Genomic DNA, 12,019 nt, shown 5'->3' on the forward strand with positions numbered 1-12,019 from the left:
AAAACATCTCCCGTTTCTCTTCTTCTTCCTTTTCAGGAAGTTAAATTTCCGCCATCTTTACCTTTTTCTTTATCTTTTTCTAGTACCTTCTAGTATTTTCGTCTTCACTTAATTTTCTTCATATCCTAGGTGGTTCATCATAGTGTAATGGGCATCATTTAAATGTAGTTGCTCGTTGAAAGAACTGTGTGTGTCTGTCCCTCGTGTATTTTCTGTGTGTTTTTATTCTTTCAGTGTGAACTGAGCCACGCTTCGATGCTGTTGTTCGTCCTTGTTGGCCTTTCTGCTAGTGTTGATTCTCTGACTGACCAAACCCGAGGAGGGGAGGTGGCCGACGACAAGCCGTTTCGACAGGGTCTCCCGATATACGCGTCCTCGAAGTAGTCCGCCACGAGTGAGGCATCGGTGGGGAAAACCTCGAGAATGTCGGCGATTGGCAAGAAGGCCAATGCTGGATGCATTCCCATTTGAAAATCAACAAGAAATGAAGTAACCAATTGGCTTACCTGAAGACAACAATGAGACATATAAATAGAATTCCGCATACCAGAACAGCAAACTCGTCATCTGAATTGTAGCGACTCTGGTGACCACTGGAGCACACCTTCCTAGACACCGACTGGGATAAGTGAAAAAAGCATCCCTGTATCGTTGATGGCCGCTATCTTGAAGTCCGTGTAAGCCACCTCAAGGCAGTTGGCTCCCCATGTGACTCAGAACGACGTCGAAAAATCGTCAAACGAGCGAACATATATTGAAGTTTTTGAACACATATCCAATAATAGGACCACCGAGCGTTTCGTTTCATACGTTTATCAGAGCTCTTGAATGCTCACCTTTTCAAGGTAGCTTCAAATTTGTTGGGCAGCAAGCTGTAAACCATTGGCTTTACCGCGCCGTTGACTCTGGCATGCTCCGTGTACAGTTAGTAGAACTGTGCCGGGGTCACTTTAAAGGTCCCGTCCGCGAACCACGTAGTCGCCTGAGCCAGACAGCTCAAGTTGCGCTCGGTAGCAAAGATCTGGATTCTTTCGCCGTCGCCCTCTCCGCTATCGTGGAGGAGAAAGGAGTCTCCTTTGGCAGTGGTCTGCATGCAGGAAACACAGTCATTATTATCATAATATGTCGCGCACTGTGATTTTGCGCTGCAATACACTTTACTTTGAACTCTGTGGGCATTCGATCGTATATCGGCTCGGCAAGATGATACGCTGTACTCGAAATTCGACCGTTGCCTTTGCTTGCGGATGGTGCACCGAAGTGTTGGCGGTGCGGGAATCTGCAAAGCAGTGTATTCACTGAGGTAACCGGACAAAAGCTCACCGGACAAAAGCACACCGGACAGAAGCTCACCGGACAAAAGCTCACCCGTTTTTTGACAGACCCGGACAAAAGCTCACCCGTTTTTCGACAGACCCGGGCAAAAGCTCACCTCGATTTCTTCTTTTTTCTTTTCCTACCCAGGCGAAACACGGGCTGAAATAAAGTGCGGACGCAATGGACATTCGACCATTTTTAGGAGAACTTGTACCTTATCCACCATTGAGTTGCGAATTTTTAAAAATACTTTGAAAGAACGGGAGTTGGGCCTTTCGGAAAAGTACAAGACAGATGACCAATTTAGAAAATTGTGCGGGATTTTAGATTGGCTCGAGTTCCTTCCACCACGGCTTGTTCCACAAGAACTATAACCACCAGGGAAAAGTCTACCGGTGACATTGGCTACCTGCTGGACTATTTTGATTGCACGTATGTCAACGGCCGCTTCCGTTATGCTTCTTTTCCATCTGCGGCGGCACCCAGAGCGAATTCTTCCCTTCGCCTGACTCTGCGCCGACGGCGACCGGAGTTTCCCCCGGTACGGTGGAATATGTACGACGTCACTCTTCAAGATAAAGACCGGATGAACAACACCTGCAAAAGATAGAGTACCGGGTTCCAGAAGCTCGTCGGCCACGCCCATCCAAGCGTCTTGAGCCTGATTGAATGCCTACAGCAAAATCAGGCGCTCGTTGCCACGGCATTGACAAAAGCCCGGAGAGGAGAGCCCACAGTAAAGCGGGTGCGAAAAACTACTCTGCACCTGCAGAATCGTCTTAGAAATATTTGCGAGGGCTTACATGTACATCGACATCTACCAAGACTGCTGGAGCTAGTGAGGGACTGCATTCGCTTCTAACCAATCGGTAAATAAACTTGTTTCTATTAAAATCAACAAACCAAGCGCCTGTCAGATTTAATTTATCGTTTCCCTTTTGTGTCGCACGCATGCACCTAAGTTGTCCGCACTCCTGTTAAGACCAACATGAAATTTTCTTCTGGTGAGGTTTTGTCCGGGTCTGTAAAAAAATGGGTGAGGTTTTGTCCGGGTCTGTGAAAAAATGGGTGAGCTTTTGTCCGGTGAGCTTTTGTCCGGTGAGCTTCTGCCCGGTGAGCCTTTGTCCGGTGAGCTTTTGTCCGGGATTCCGTCACTGACACAGGCAACCGCAGCTAGAAGTATTTGGTGTGGTGCTAGACGGCCTTCCACTGGAATAAAGGACATTAGTGAGCTTGTTTTGGAAATATAAGAGCAGGAACAGATGTTGGTACATACCAGCTTTTTCCGTGAATTTATCCAAGAGTCGGAAGAGGCCTCCTTTCCTGTAAAGATTCTCCAAGCATCAGAATCGGCAACACGCTCGATTGAGTTGGATGCCGAAACTCCAGCTCCCGATAAACATCTCCTCAACCTCTGGACGACTCGGGAGCAGCTACACGACCAATATCTGCAGAACGGCAAAACCCACGCAGACTTAGTTCGCGTTCGTCACAAGACAGCGCAGATTCGCCGCCATTCCAAACACCTCGGTAGACAGCGATGGGAGGAGCACTGCGCGTCCTTCGGTAAAGACACCGGCCTCCGCAAGCTATGGGGCACTTACCAAGCCCTCAGCGACAGAAAAAAACGCGAGGAGTTGTAGAAACGGTGCTGCTGACCCAGGGTATGAGTCACGAAGAGTTTGAAGAGGAGGCCGCTAATATTTTCTTCCCGCAACCTACACGCAACCCCCCTGCCTCCATCTACGAACCCGAACCGGTGGACGAGACAAATGAGCTCGAGACCCCATTCACGCCAGCCGAACTGCACACTGCTCTTGAGCAAGTCCGGGTCCAGAGCGCACCAGGAAAAGATGGAATCACCTGGACCATGCACCGGAACCTCCCCACACAGGAGAAAGACACCCTTTTGGATACCGTCAACGAGATCTGGGTGAGCGGCCAACTTCCGCCTTGGATGAAGCACGCCGTCGTGGCCCCCATACCTAAAGCCGGTAAACGCTCCAACGAGGTTCCAAACCTTCGTCCAGTGTCACTCACATCGACGATCTGTAAGCTTCTTGAGCGGCTATGCCTCAACCGTCTGAACCATCACTTAGAGGAGGTTTCCTTCTTCTTCCATCCTCACCTGACTGGCTTCCGTCCGAACCTGAGCACACAAGACAGCATCTACCTTCTGAGAAGACTCCTTAGTACCAAACGGGGACGCAGGCGGACCGTGCCTAGCATCCTTGTTGCGGTGGATCTAAAGAAAGCTTTCGACTCGGTCACCCACAAAGCAGTCATACGAGACCTAAAGGAGGCGTACCCGGGCAAGCGGATGCTGAATATTATTAAGAGCTTCCTCTGCAACCGAACCTTCGAAGTCCGCTCCGGACGCGATGAACCGAAGCAGTTCTCAAGTGGCGTTGGAGTGCCACAGGGGGCCATCCTGTCCCCACTCCTTTTCAACGTAGTCATGACCGGAGTTGCCCGCGAGCTTGAACTCATCCATGGCGTACGGTTCACGCTGTACGCCGACGACATTACCATTTGGACAGAAGCAGACGATCACGAGGACACCGAATCGGCAGTCGCAGCACTCCAGGCGGCGCTGGCGGCGCTGCACGACTACTTGAAAGATACAGGAATGGAGATATCTGTGCAGAAGACGCAATACATTCTCCTGGGAGGCTCTGGGGCGGAACAAGCCAAGGTTGCTCTCACCATTGGAGGCGCGTCCCTGAAGCGATCAGACACAGGCTGGGTACGCATCCTTGGTATACCCATCTCCGAGCGTGGTGGTGCAGCCGAATGGTTAAAGCAATTGACGCCCACTTGGAAAAAGATAGTGCACATCATTAAACGAATTTCAACTAAATTTGGAGGCGCCACCTCCGAAATCGCGCGCACCCTCGTGTACGCAGTCCTTGTGTCTCGGGCCACGTACGGAGCCGTGTGCTTCCAACTGACAAAGACCCAAGTCGAAAAACTGGAGACCCTCTACCGAGCCGCCCTTCGGGTGATCACCGGCTTGCCTCGCCACACCCGAGTGGAAGAACTATATCGCTACGGAAGGCTTCCACCCCTACGGTTCATTATACAAGATTGCCGCGAGGGAACCCAGGACCGCCGTCTCCTCACTCTTCAGGGGCAGCGCCTCCTTCTCTCAGACGACCCCACCATGGCTGCCATTTTAGACGAGGTTCCACCGCACGTGCCGCCGTGGATGGACTTCCCCGTCACGAACGGCAGACCACTCAGCCGGAAGACCAACGCTCAACGCTATGGGCCGCAGCGCGCCACTATCGCCCGCGCACTCAACGAGCCCTCAACGGACCCCACGGAGATGCGGCTTTTTACGGACGCATCCTGAAATCCGAACACTCAGATCGCTGCCGTTGTGGCGAGAACCGAAGAAGGCTATCATCGCCTACAAAATTACCACCTAAACGAGACACCCTCCACCACCGAAATGGAGCTCCGGGCGCTTCAAGTCGGTGTAAATTGGATTCTCACAGACCACCGAATTGTGAACGAGCAAACCAAGACGGTCACGATCTGCACTGACAGTTCCACAGCTATCCACGCCTTAATCGGTCCTCCCAGAGTCGGAACCACGGAGTTCGCCATAAAAAGCGGCTGCAACATAATAAAAGCACAAAAAGACGTCGCAGTGAAAATTCAGTGGGTGCCGGGGCACTCCGGTCAAGCGGACAACGAGGCCGCGCACGACCTGGCGAGCGAGGCTTGCACTTCTCGCCGCTCGCAGGGAGTGCCGATCTACCGTCCATTGCTTGACCACAGCCCGGAGGAAGAACGACGACGACGGAAGCAAATTCGGAAAAACCGGTTGAAAGGTCATGTACCACCCCTCGAGAATCCATTGCCTAAAGGTCTACCTCGGGGGGCCCAAGTGCTTGTTGTTAAAGCGCGAACGGGCTTCGCTATCACAGAAGACATGGTGGCAAGGTGGCGGTACAACCAACTGTGCAATCAAGGAGGCGATCCCCCACCACCTCCAATCACACGTTGCAGCAGCTGCTCCGCAGATCAAGCACCGACCATCAGACATCTCATCTGGGAATGTGACGGACTAAAAGACGTCAGAGAGAAGCACCGACCACCAGGTGTGACCTCCTACGAGGGGTGGGTTACTCCGGTACAGGACCAAAAAACGACCTTGCTCGCACTGTGGAGCTTTGCTTGTGAAGCCTCCATAGTGCGCCGCACCTAACTCGTAACACCCCTTTAGCCCCTTCCCAAACAGGCCAAGTGCCACCCTTTTTCGGAATAAATTTGTTACTACTACTACTTCATCTGATCACGAACCCAAGCACATTAATCTTGGTGTTGTCAAATGCATGCGTATGGTCTCCTGAATAAGAGATTACAGGAGTCTTGGCGTGATCGGTGACTAAATTAGTTTTACAAACTTCTCTTCGCCGGCAGGCCCAATACAACGCAGTTTCGTAAACCTTAATGCAAGTGTAGGAATGTCCTTCGTGAAGAAGCATATCGCCACCTTTCTTAGTAGTAACTACCTCCATTTAGAAATCGAGAGTGATATTTTTATAATCGAATGACAACCGCCATAATAAGCCCTGAAACGGGACACAAAAAAAAAAAAAAAAAAGAATCGCGTTCGGTGGGCTTTTTTTTATTGTGAACTTTATGTTCTCAAAGTTCTTTTGTAAGAAAGGTGACCCCGATAAGGACAACACGCAGGCCAAAATCTGCATGCTGCCTTAACTTGGGGTCATTGGGACATAATTTGTTTCCCGTAGTCAACCTCACTGGCCTTGTACGGATTTAATTAAGTGGCCCCCTTTCGTAACTTTCCTAAGAAAACAAGATAGAAAAAAAAAACAAAAAAAACGTTTAACAATCTTGAAGTCATTGTGTGACAAACTGCCAGCGTGACGAATCACCCTATGACCAATGTTCCGCCGTGACGAACGGGCCTGTTACCAGTTGCCCTATGACGAATCGACATGTGACGAATGGGCCGTATCCCAAAACATGGACTGTAAACGCACGTTTGCCATGTCTACTTTTTTTGATGCCACTCAAAAACACACGGAGCGCGGACCGACTGGAGTTCACTCCGGTGTTCTTCAGATAGACGTCCGCTGATGCCACGGGCAGCGAAGGGTAGAGTACTAAGTAAGCCACCCCGAGTTTCACTCTCTCCTCAAGCCCAGTATCTCAAGGCTACGTCAGCCATCGTTATGTTTTATTTGTAAAAAAAAAAAAAAAAAATCTGCTTGAGATAAGCTGCGTCCTGCTGGGGTAAAAACAGGAAGAAAAAAGAGGAAGACTATTTCCATTTTCAAAGTGCTCCGAAAAAGCTGACTCACAAAAAGGGTGACTGGGACGCAGATAACCTGGCTGGAATTCACAAATAAAGTAGGCCAACCTTAGAAGTTGGACTACAAGAAAGTAAGTAGCTTTTAAAACAGGGTCAAATGAGGTGAAAAGGAGTAGAAAAAATTACATCCTGTTTTCTAAGAGAAGATGATAAGTGTGCAGCAACGAACGAGGATGCTTGTGGCAATAACACCTTCACATATTATTGCATTTCTTTTAGTGGATTTTAGAGTAGACTGAGCACTGCCACGTGTTGTGACACTATGAAAATGATCTTAGTCACTATAACCGAGAAGGACATTGTTAATTCTTTCCTTTGCGCTTACGGTCTCAAGCTTCTCGAAGAGGCGCACAGTCATTTCGTGTCCTCCACTGCCCGTCTTCGACCGCAAAGAAAAACAAACGGACTAAAAAATGCGGATATAGTTCAAGTAAAACCTGTAGTAGAGGATATAACTCGCCCCCCCCCCCCCCTTATTTATTTCTTTTTTTGTAGAAATGCTTATTTGGATTTTTTGACAGTGTTGTTAGGGTCTAAAAATAGATTCAGAAGCTTGGTGTTGCAAAAAAAAAAAAGGCTTTGGGAAACTGAAGAGTGCCAAGCCTCCCTTTGCGCTGGTGAATTCGCGTGACAGTGTCACTGCGCTCGATTTTACCAAAATAAAAACAACCTTTTCTTTAGTAACGGGGGGGGGGGGGGGGGGTCATACAATAATGTAACGGATTACAAGGAATTCGTCACGTAAAAAATGTAAGGGAATTACTTTAAAATTACTGTAGAAAATATGTAATTATTCCGTTACTAAATTACTGCTGAATGTAAGGAATTACAAGTAATTCCTTTACTTGTAACGGATTACGTACAAGTCTGCGGTGGGCTGCCGAGATTGACCGGCAACACAGTGACCAAGGACCAGATTTGTGCCCGTTACTCCAAAAAAGTAATTAATTACAATTACAATTACTTGGCCTAAAAAGTAGTGGACTACCGTTACAAATTACTCCTTGTAAAAAGTAACTGATTAATTACATCGTTACTTTACTCAACTACTTTTGCGTTACTTTAAAGAAACACGAAAAATACCTGCAATATATACTGCGTGTTTGTGGGGGCAATTTCGGGCCCCATCAAAAATAAAAGATTCAGTACTATATCTACCGATTATTTCAGGATAATAATTTTACGACGATAGATTTTTTTAAAGCTCTAAAGGACTGGAACAGGTGTTCGATATAAACGAATCTAGCGCTGTCCACCCGGAACAGAACTGAATCCCATGAACATGCGACGAATGCAGATGGTTGGCGGAGGCACGCACACCATTCGAAATATGGCAACGGCAAACTTTAGAACACGACTCTCTTGAAGATGTGGGTTTTCTACGGTTGCTAAATATTGCCTAAATAGGGGCTGGTTTAGCTACTAAAACCAACTGGCTGTAAGACGTACAAGCGGTATTTGCGTTTGGGCAGGTTTCAGAGTACTGCTTGTTGAAGGTTGTTGTCCGGCCTTGACCCACTTGATTTTTTTTCTTGGTCATCAAACTAATCAAAACTGAAACTTCACACGAAATATACATCCACAATCTTTCAGCTAAGCAGATTTTCCGGTTAGAAAATATTAAAAAAACACAATTTTCAGTGAACAGCAGGCTTCAATATATTTCACGCGTTTACAGCCGCCTTGCACTGCCTTAACTCCTGTGGAAGCACCCTCCTGTGTCCAAGTCAGCCACTGTTTATTCTCAGAAAACTCGGGCTTTGTTCCCTTTTCCTAAAATGTCGGAGTAAGTTCCCGTAGGCACAATCCGCTAACAAGAACCCCAGCATTCTCGTTTTTAGGAATATGGGTTCAGCTCCGAAGTCCCAAGCCATTTTGGCTGTGCTCCCCGGCCACCTTATCGCCTGCGGTCTAAAGGTACTGTTTGAACTGACAGTAGTGTTGATGCTACTTTTTTTTTCTGTTCCATTGAGCTGCTGCCATCGCTTCTTTTATGTTTGTGTCTTACGCATCCGCTAGTGCGAAGTCAAGTGACAGACACCACAAAACAGGTTGGTCCAGCCAGTATTTAGCTTTCACAGCGCTGTCAAAGACGAACAGGATCAAGATCTCGTTACAATTTTTTTTTTTTTTTTTTTTGGTCTGCGGGGTGGGTGTGTGTAGGCAGAACATCCACAAGCAAAGGACGGCCTCGTGTGACAAAAAAAAAATGCTGATTGGTTTTTGGGGAACAACACGCAAGGGATGGAGCGGAAAGGAAGGGGGGGGGGGGGAAAGGGTGCGAGTGGACATCTGCACCACGGTCACGGTGTCCATGTTCGTACTCTTCATGACTCCTACTCGATGGTTTTATGGGTCATTAGGTTTCTGCTCTTTCGTGCACTCGAAGCAGTCTGTTCGTTTTTCATGTCGAAGCTTGTTGCCTTCATGTAGACAGTCGAATCATCCCATCCTGACTGACCGTACGACTAAGTCCAGAAACGGGCTGTAGCTGGACTGTCGCGGTTTCCGTGAATTCCTTTCCTTCCCCAGCACTATATCTCTTCGCGAGCGAACCCCCGTCTTGTGTTACTATGCTAAAAGCGCGAAGGACGTTGCATCGCCCTTCTTCCTCTGTATTTTTCCCTTTGACGGGGCGGAAGAATTGTAACGAGTAATTTGAGTATCGCGTTACTGAAAAGGTAATGACATCATATTACAAATTACATTTTCAAAAAAGTAACGAATTAATTACAAAATTACTAGAAAAGTAATTAATTACAAGTGATTCTGTTACTTGTAACGGATTACTTCCGAGTCTGCCAAGGACGCTCGGCCCATCGGTTTGCGTGACGCGAGGGGCGGTGTACGAGGGAGAGGGGAAAGGCGTGCCTGGACACAAACTTGTACGTAGTTTAGCTACTCTACTCAAGTTACTGTAGTTTAACTACTTTTCTGAGTAGTTTAGTAACTTTGAATTAGATTTTTATTTCGGTAATTAGAAATCTATTTTAATTACTTTTTTCGAGTAACTTCTACTCAAATTACAAATTACTTTCAAATTAATTGGTAGGTCTCCTTATCAAGATACATTCCTACACAAAAATTGATACGATGTTGGAAGATCAGCTGATATTTCCAAAGTGGGGAAGCATACTGAAAGGTATGTTTGGGCTGATTGGTTGGTAAGCACATTGGTTAAACAGCGCGAGAAGATAAGGACAAAGCGTGCGGCGTAGGCAGGGGGGTAGTAGTTTGGGGAGTCCGAAACAGACTAAAAATTTCAAGAGCCTCCCACTGCAACAACCATGCTACGTACGAGGCGCGGGGAGCGGACTGACACGTCGGAAGTGAGGCCGAGTAACTACTGGATTAGCGCCGACGACTGGCCTTTATTGGCCCACCGAAGAATAAGGAGAGTTGGCGCATTTGACGAAAGGGCTTGTCCCCGCTTCTCCCCAACATAATAACTCTCGCCCACTACAGGAGGTGTACAGACTGTATCCTCATTCAAAGGAGGCAAAAAAATGCAGCACCCGCTCTGAAGCTCATGTGGTGCAACTCTAGTTTGTGCTCTACTTGAAGAATCGCGTGCTAAAGGGAAACGCAAAGGTGACCTCTTTGCGTTGCCTTTCCTCCCAACTCTCAGAATATGCGGGCCTTTCCAGGTTCAAGGATCGTTCAAGAAACCTTAGTAATTCCCCCAACGTTTTTACATAAGAAATAATAATAAACAAGCAGTCTTGGGAAGTACTTTATGTACATGGTACTTAAAGTACTACTTAAAGAGTGTTTAGAAAACTCGTGTATTACTTGAAGTACTATCGGGGAAAAATGAAATGCGAACAGAGGAGCGCGTGGCTCGCGGTACAGGCTGCGCCGCCTGGAAGTGAGCCTAGGAGCCAGGGTGCGCGGCCTACTCCTACGTGTTCAGGCCCCTCCCTCTGCGCTCTCCTAGCTTCAGCAGTGCGCCTCTTAGTGCGCTGAAAGCTTTCACCGCTATCTTTGCTGGCTCAGCGCGTGCGGTGCAAAGAAGCTCGCCGCACTCGCCGAGCAGGCAAAGATAGCGGTGACAGCTTTCAGCGCACTGGGAGGCGCACTGCCGAAGCTGGGGGAGCGACAATGGAGGGGCGTGAACACATCGAACTAGGCCACGCACCCTCGCCCCTAGGTTCACTTCCAGGCGGCGCAGCCTGTACCGCGAGCCACGCGCTCCTCTGTTCGCATTTCATTTTTCCCCGATAGTACATTCTCTGAGCATGTAGTAATTTACTGATTTTTTTCCTGGTACTTTCAAAGAAAAGTACAACCCCCGACTTCAAACTACATTCCCCAAGTTTGAGAACAAATGAAATGGCGTATCGTCATGTGAGATCGCGCTAGCGTCGTTCGAGAGGTCATTTTATCATTTCTCTGAGTGAAGCCTTAATGGCGACTATAAGACCGATACAAATAAGTGCCTTATAATTTGATCGTGTTAAATGGTTCGTCAGCTAGAGAAATACAGCTACTCTGCGGCGACTTGACATAAAGAGATGTTCTACATCTCCCCTTTATGTACCGCACTTCATTAACATGCTGTTGAGGATTGCTAAACTGAACTGAACTGAAAAACGTCTCTAAAACTAGTGTTACAGCATGCGAGCGGTCATTCTCGGAATGACCGCTTTATCATTATTCTTTTCTTCCTCGCATCATCAGTGTTCTGGCTCTTCACGTCATCTACCATTTTTACCAGTACTTCGAGCTGTGAAAGTAGCTTCTCATGCGTTCCGCTAGAGAGGACAATCTAGGAAGATCATTAAATCTTTTTTATGCCAACTGTTTAAAACAACCTGAATAGATATGAGCAGTCAGGCGAACAGGCAAAGCGTTTTGTTGCCCATTGGTGCACAATGTGTTATCGTCTCTACTCGTTCGGGTTGTCAGTAGAGAGAGGCCGTTCAGCGTAACGCACATTCTTATATCTAATCTACGCTCTAACCACGAATGTGACTTCACTTTTTCGCAAACCACGGTCACTGCAAATGACGACGACCAGAAGAGGGGTCCCAGGAAATGACGAATCTCAATATAGAATTAGATGGGAGCTATGCGATGCGTGCAGGCAAAACGAAAATTAAGTTTCACTTGCTCATTGTGGCATTGTTCACTTGCCTACGTGGCACTGTTCAAATCTAATCAGCTTCGCCATTCTCTAAAACCTTCGTTTAACTCGCCGTCATTGTCTGTCCCACTGTTCTGCAGGAAACTGAACTCACGTAGCTTTCCTGTGTAATTTCGTTATCCGCACTATTGGTTTATAGCGAGGTCTCGAAGATGGGCTCAAGCGTTTTTGTTTGCAGGATTTAAGAATTTGTTCATCTTGCGCAG

This window comes from Ixodes scapularis, unplaced genomic scaffold (assembly GCF_016920785.2).
Source record: "Ixodes scapularis isolate PalLabHiFi unplaced genomic scaffold, ASM1692078v2 PGA_scaffold3__209_contigs__length_174095766, whole genome shotgun sequence".
Taxonomy (NCBI): Eukaryota; Metazoa; Arthropoda; class Arachnida; order Ixodida; family Ixodidae; genus Ixodes; species Ixodes scapularis.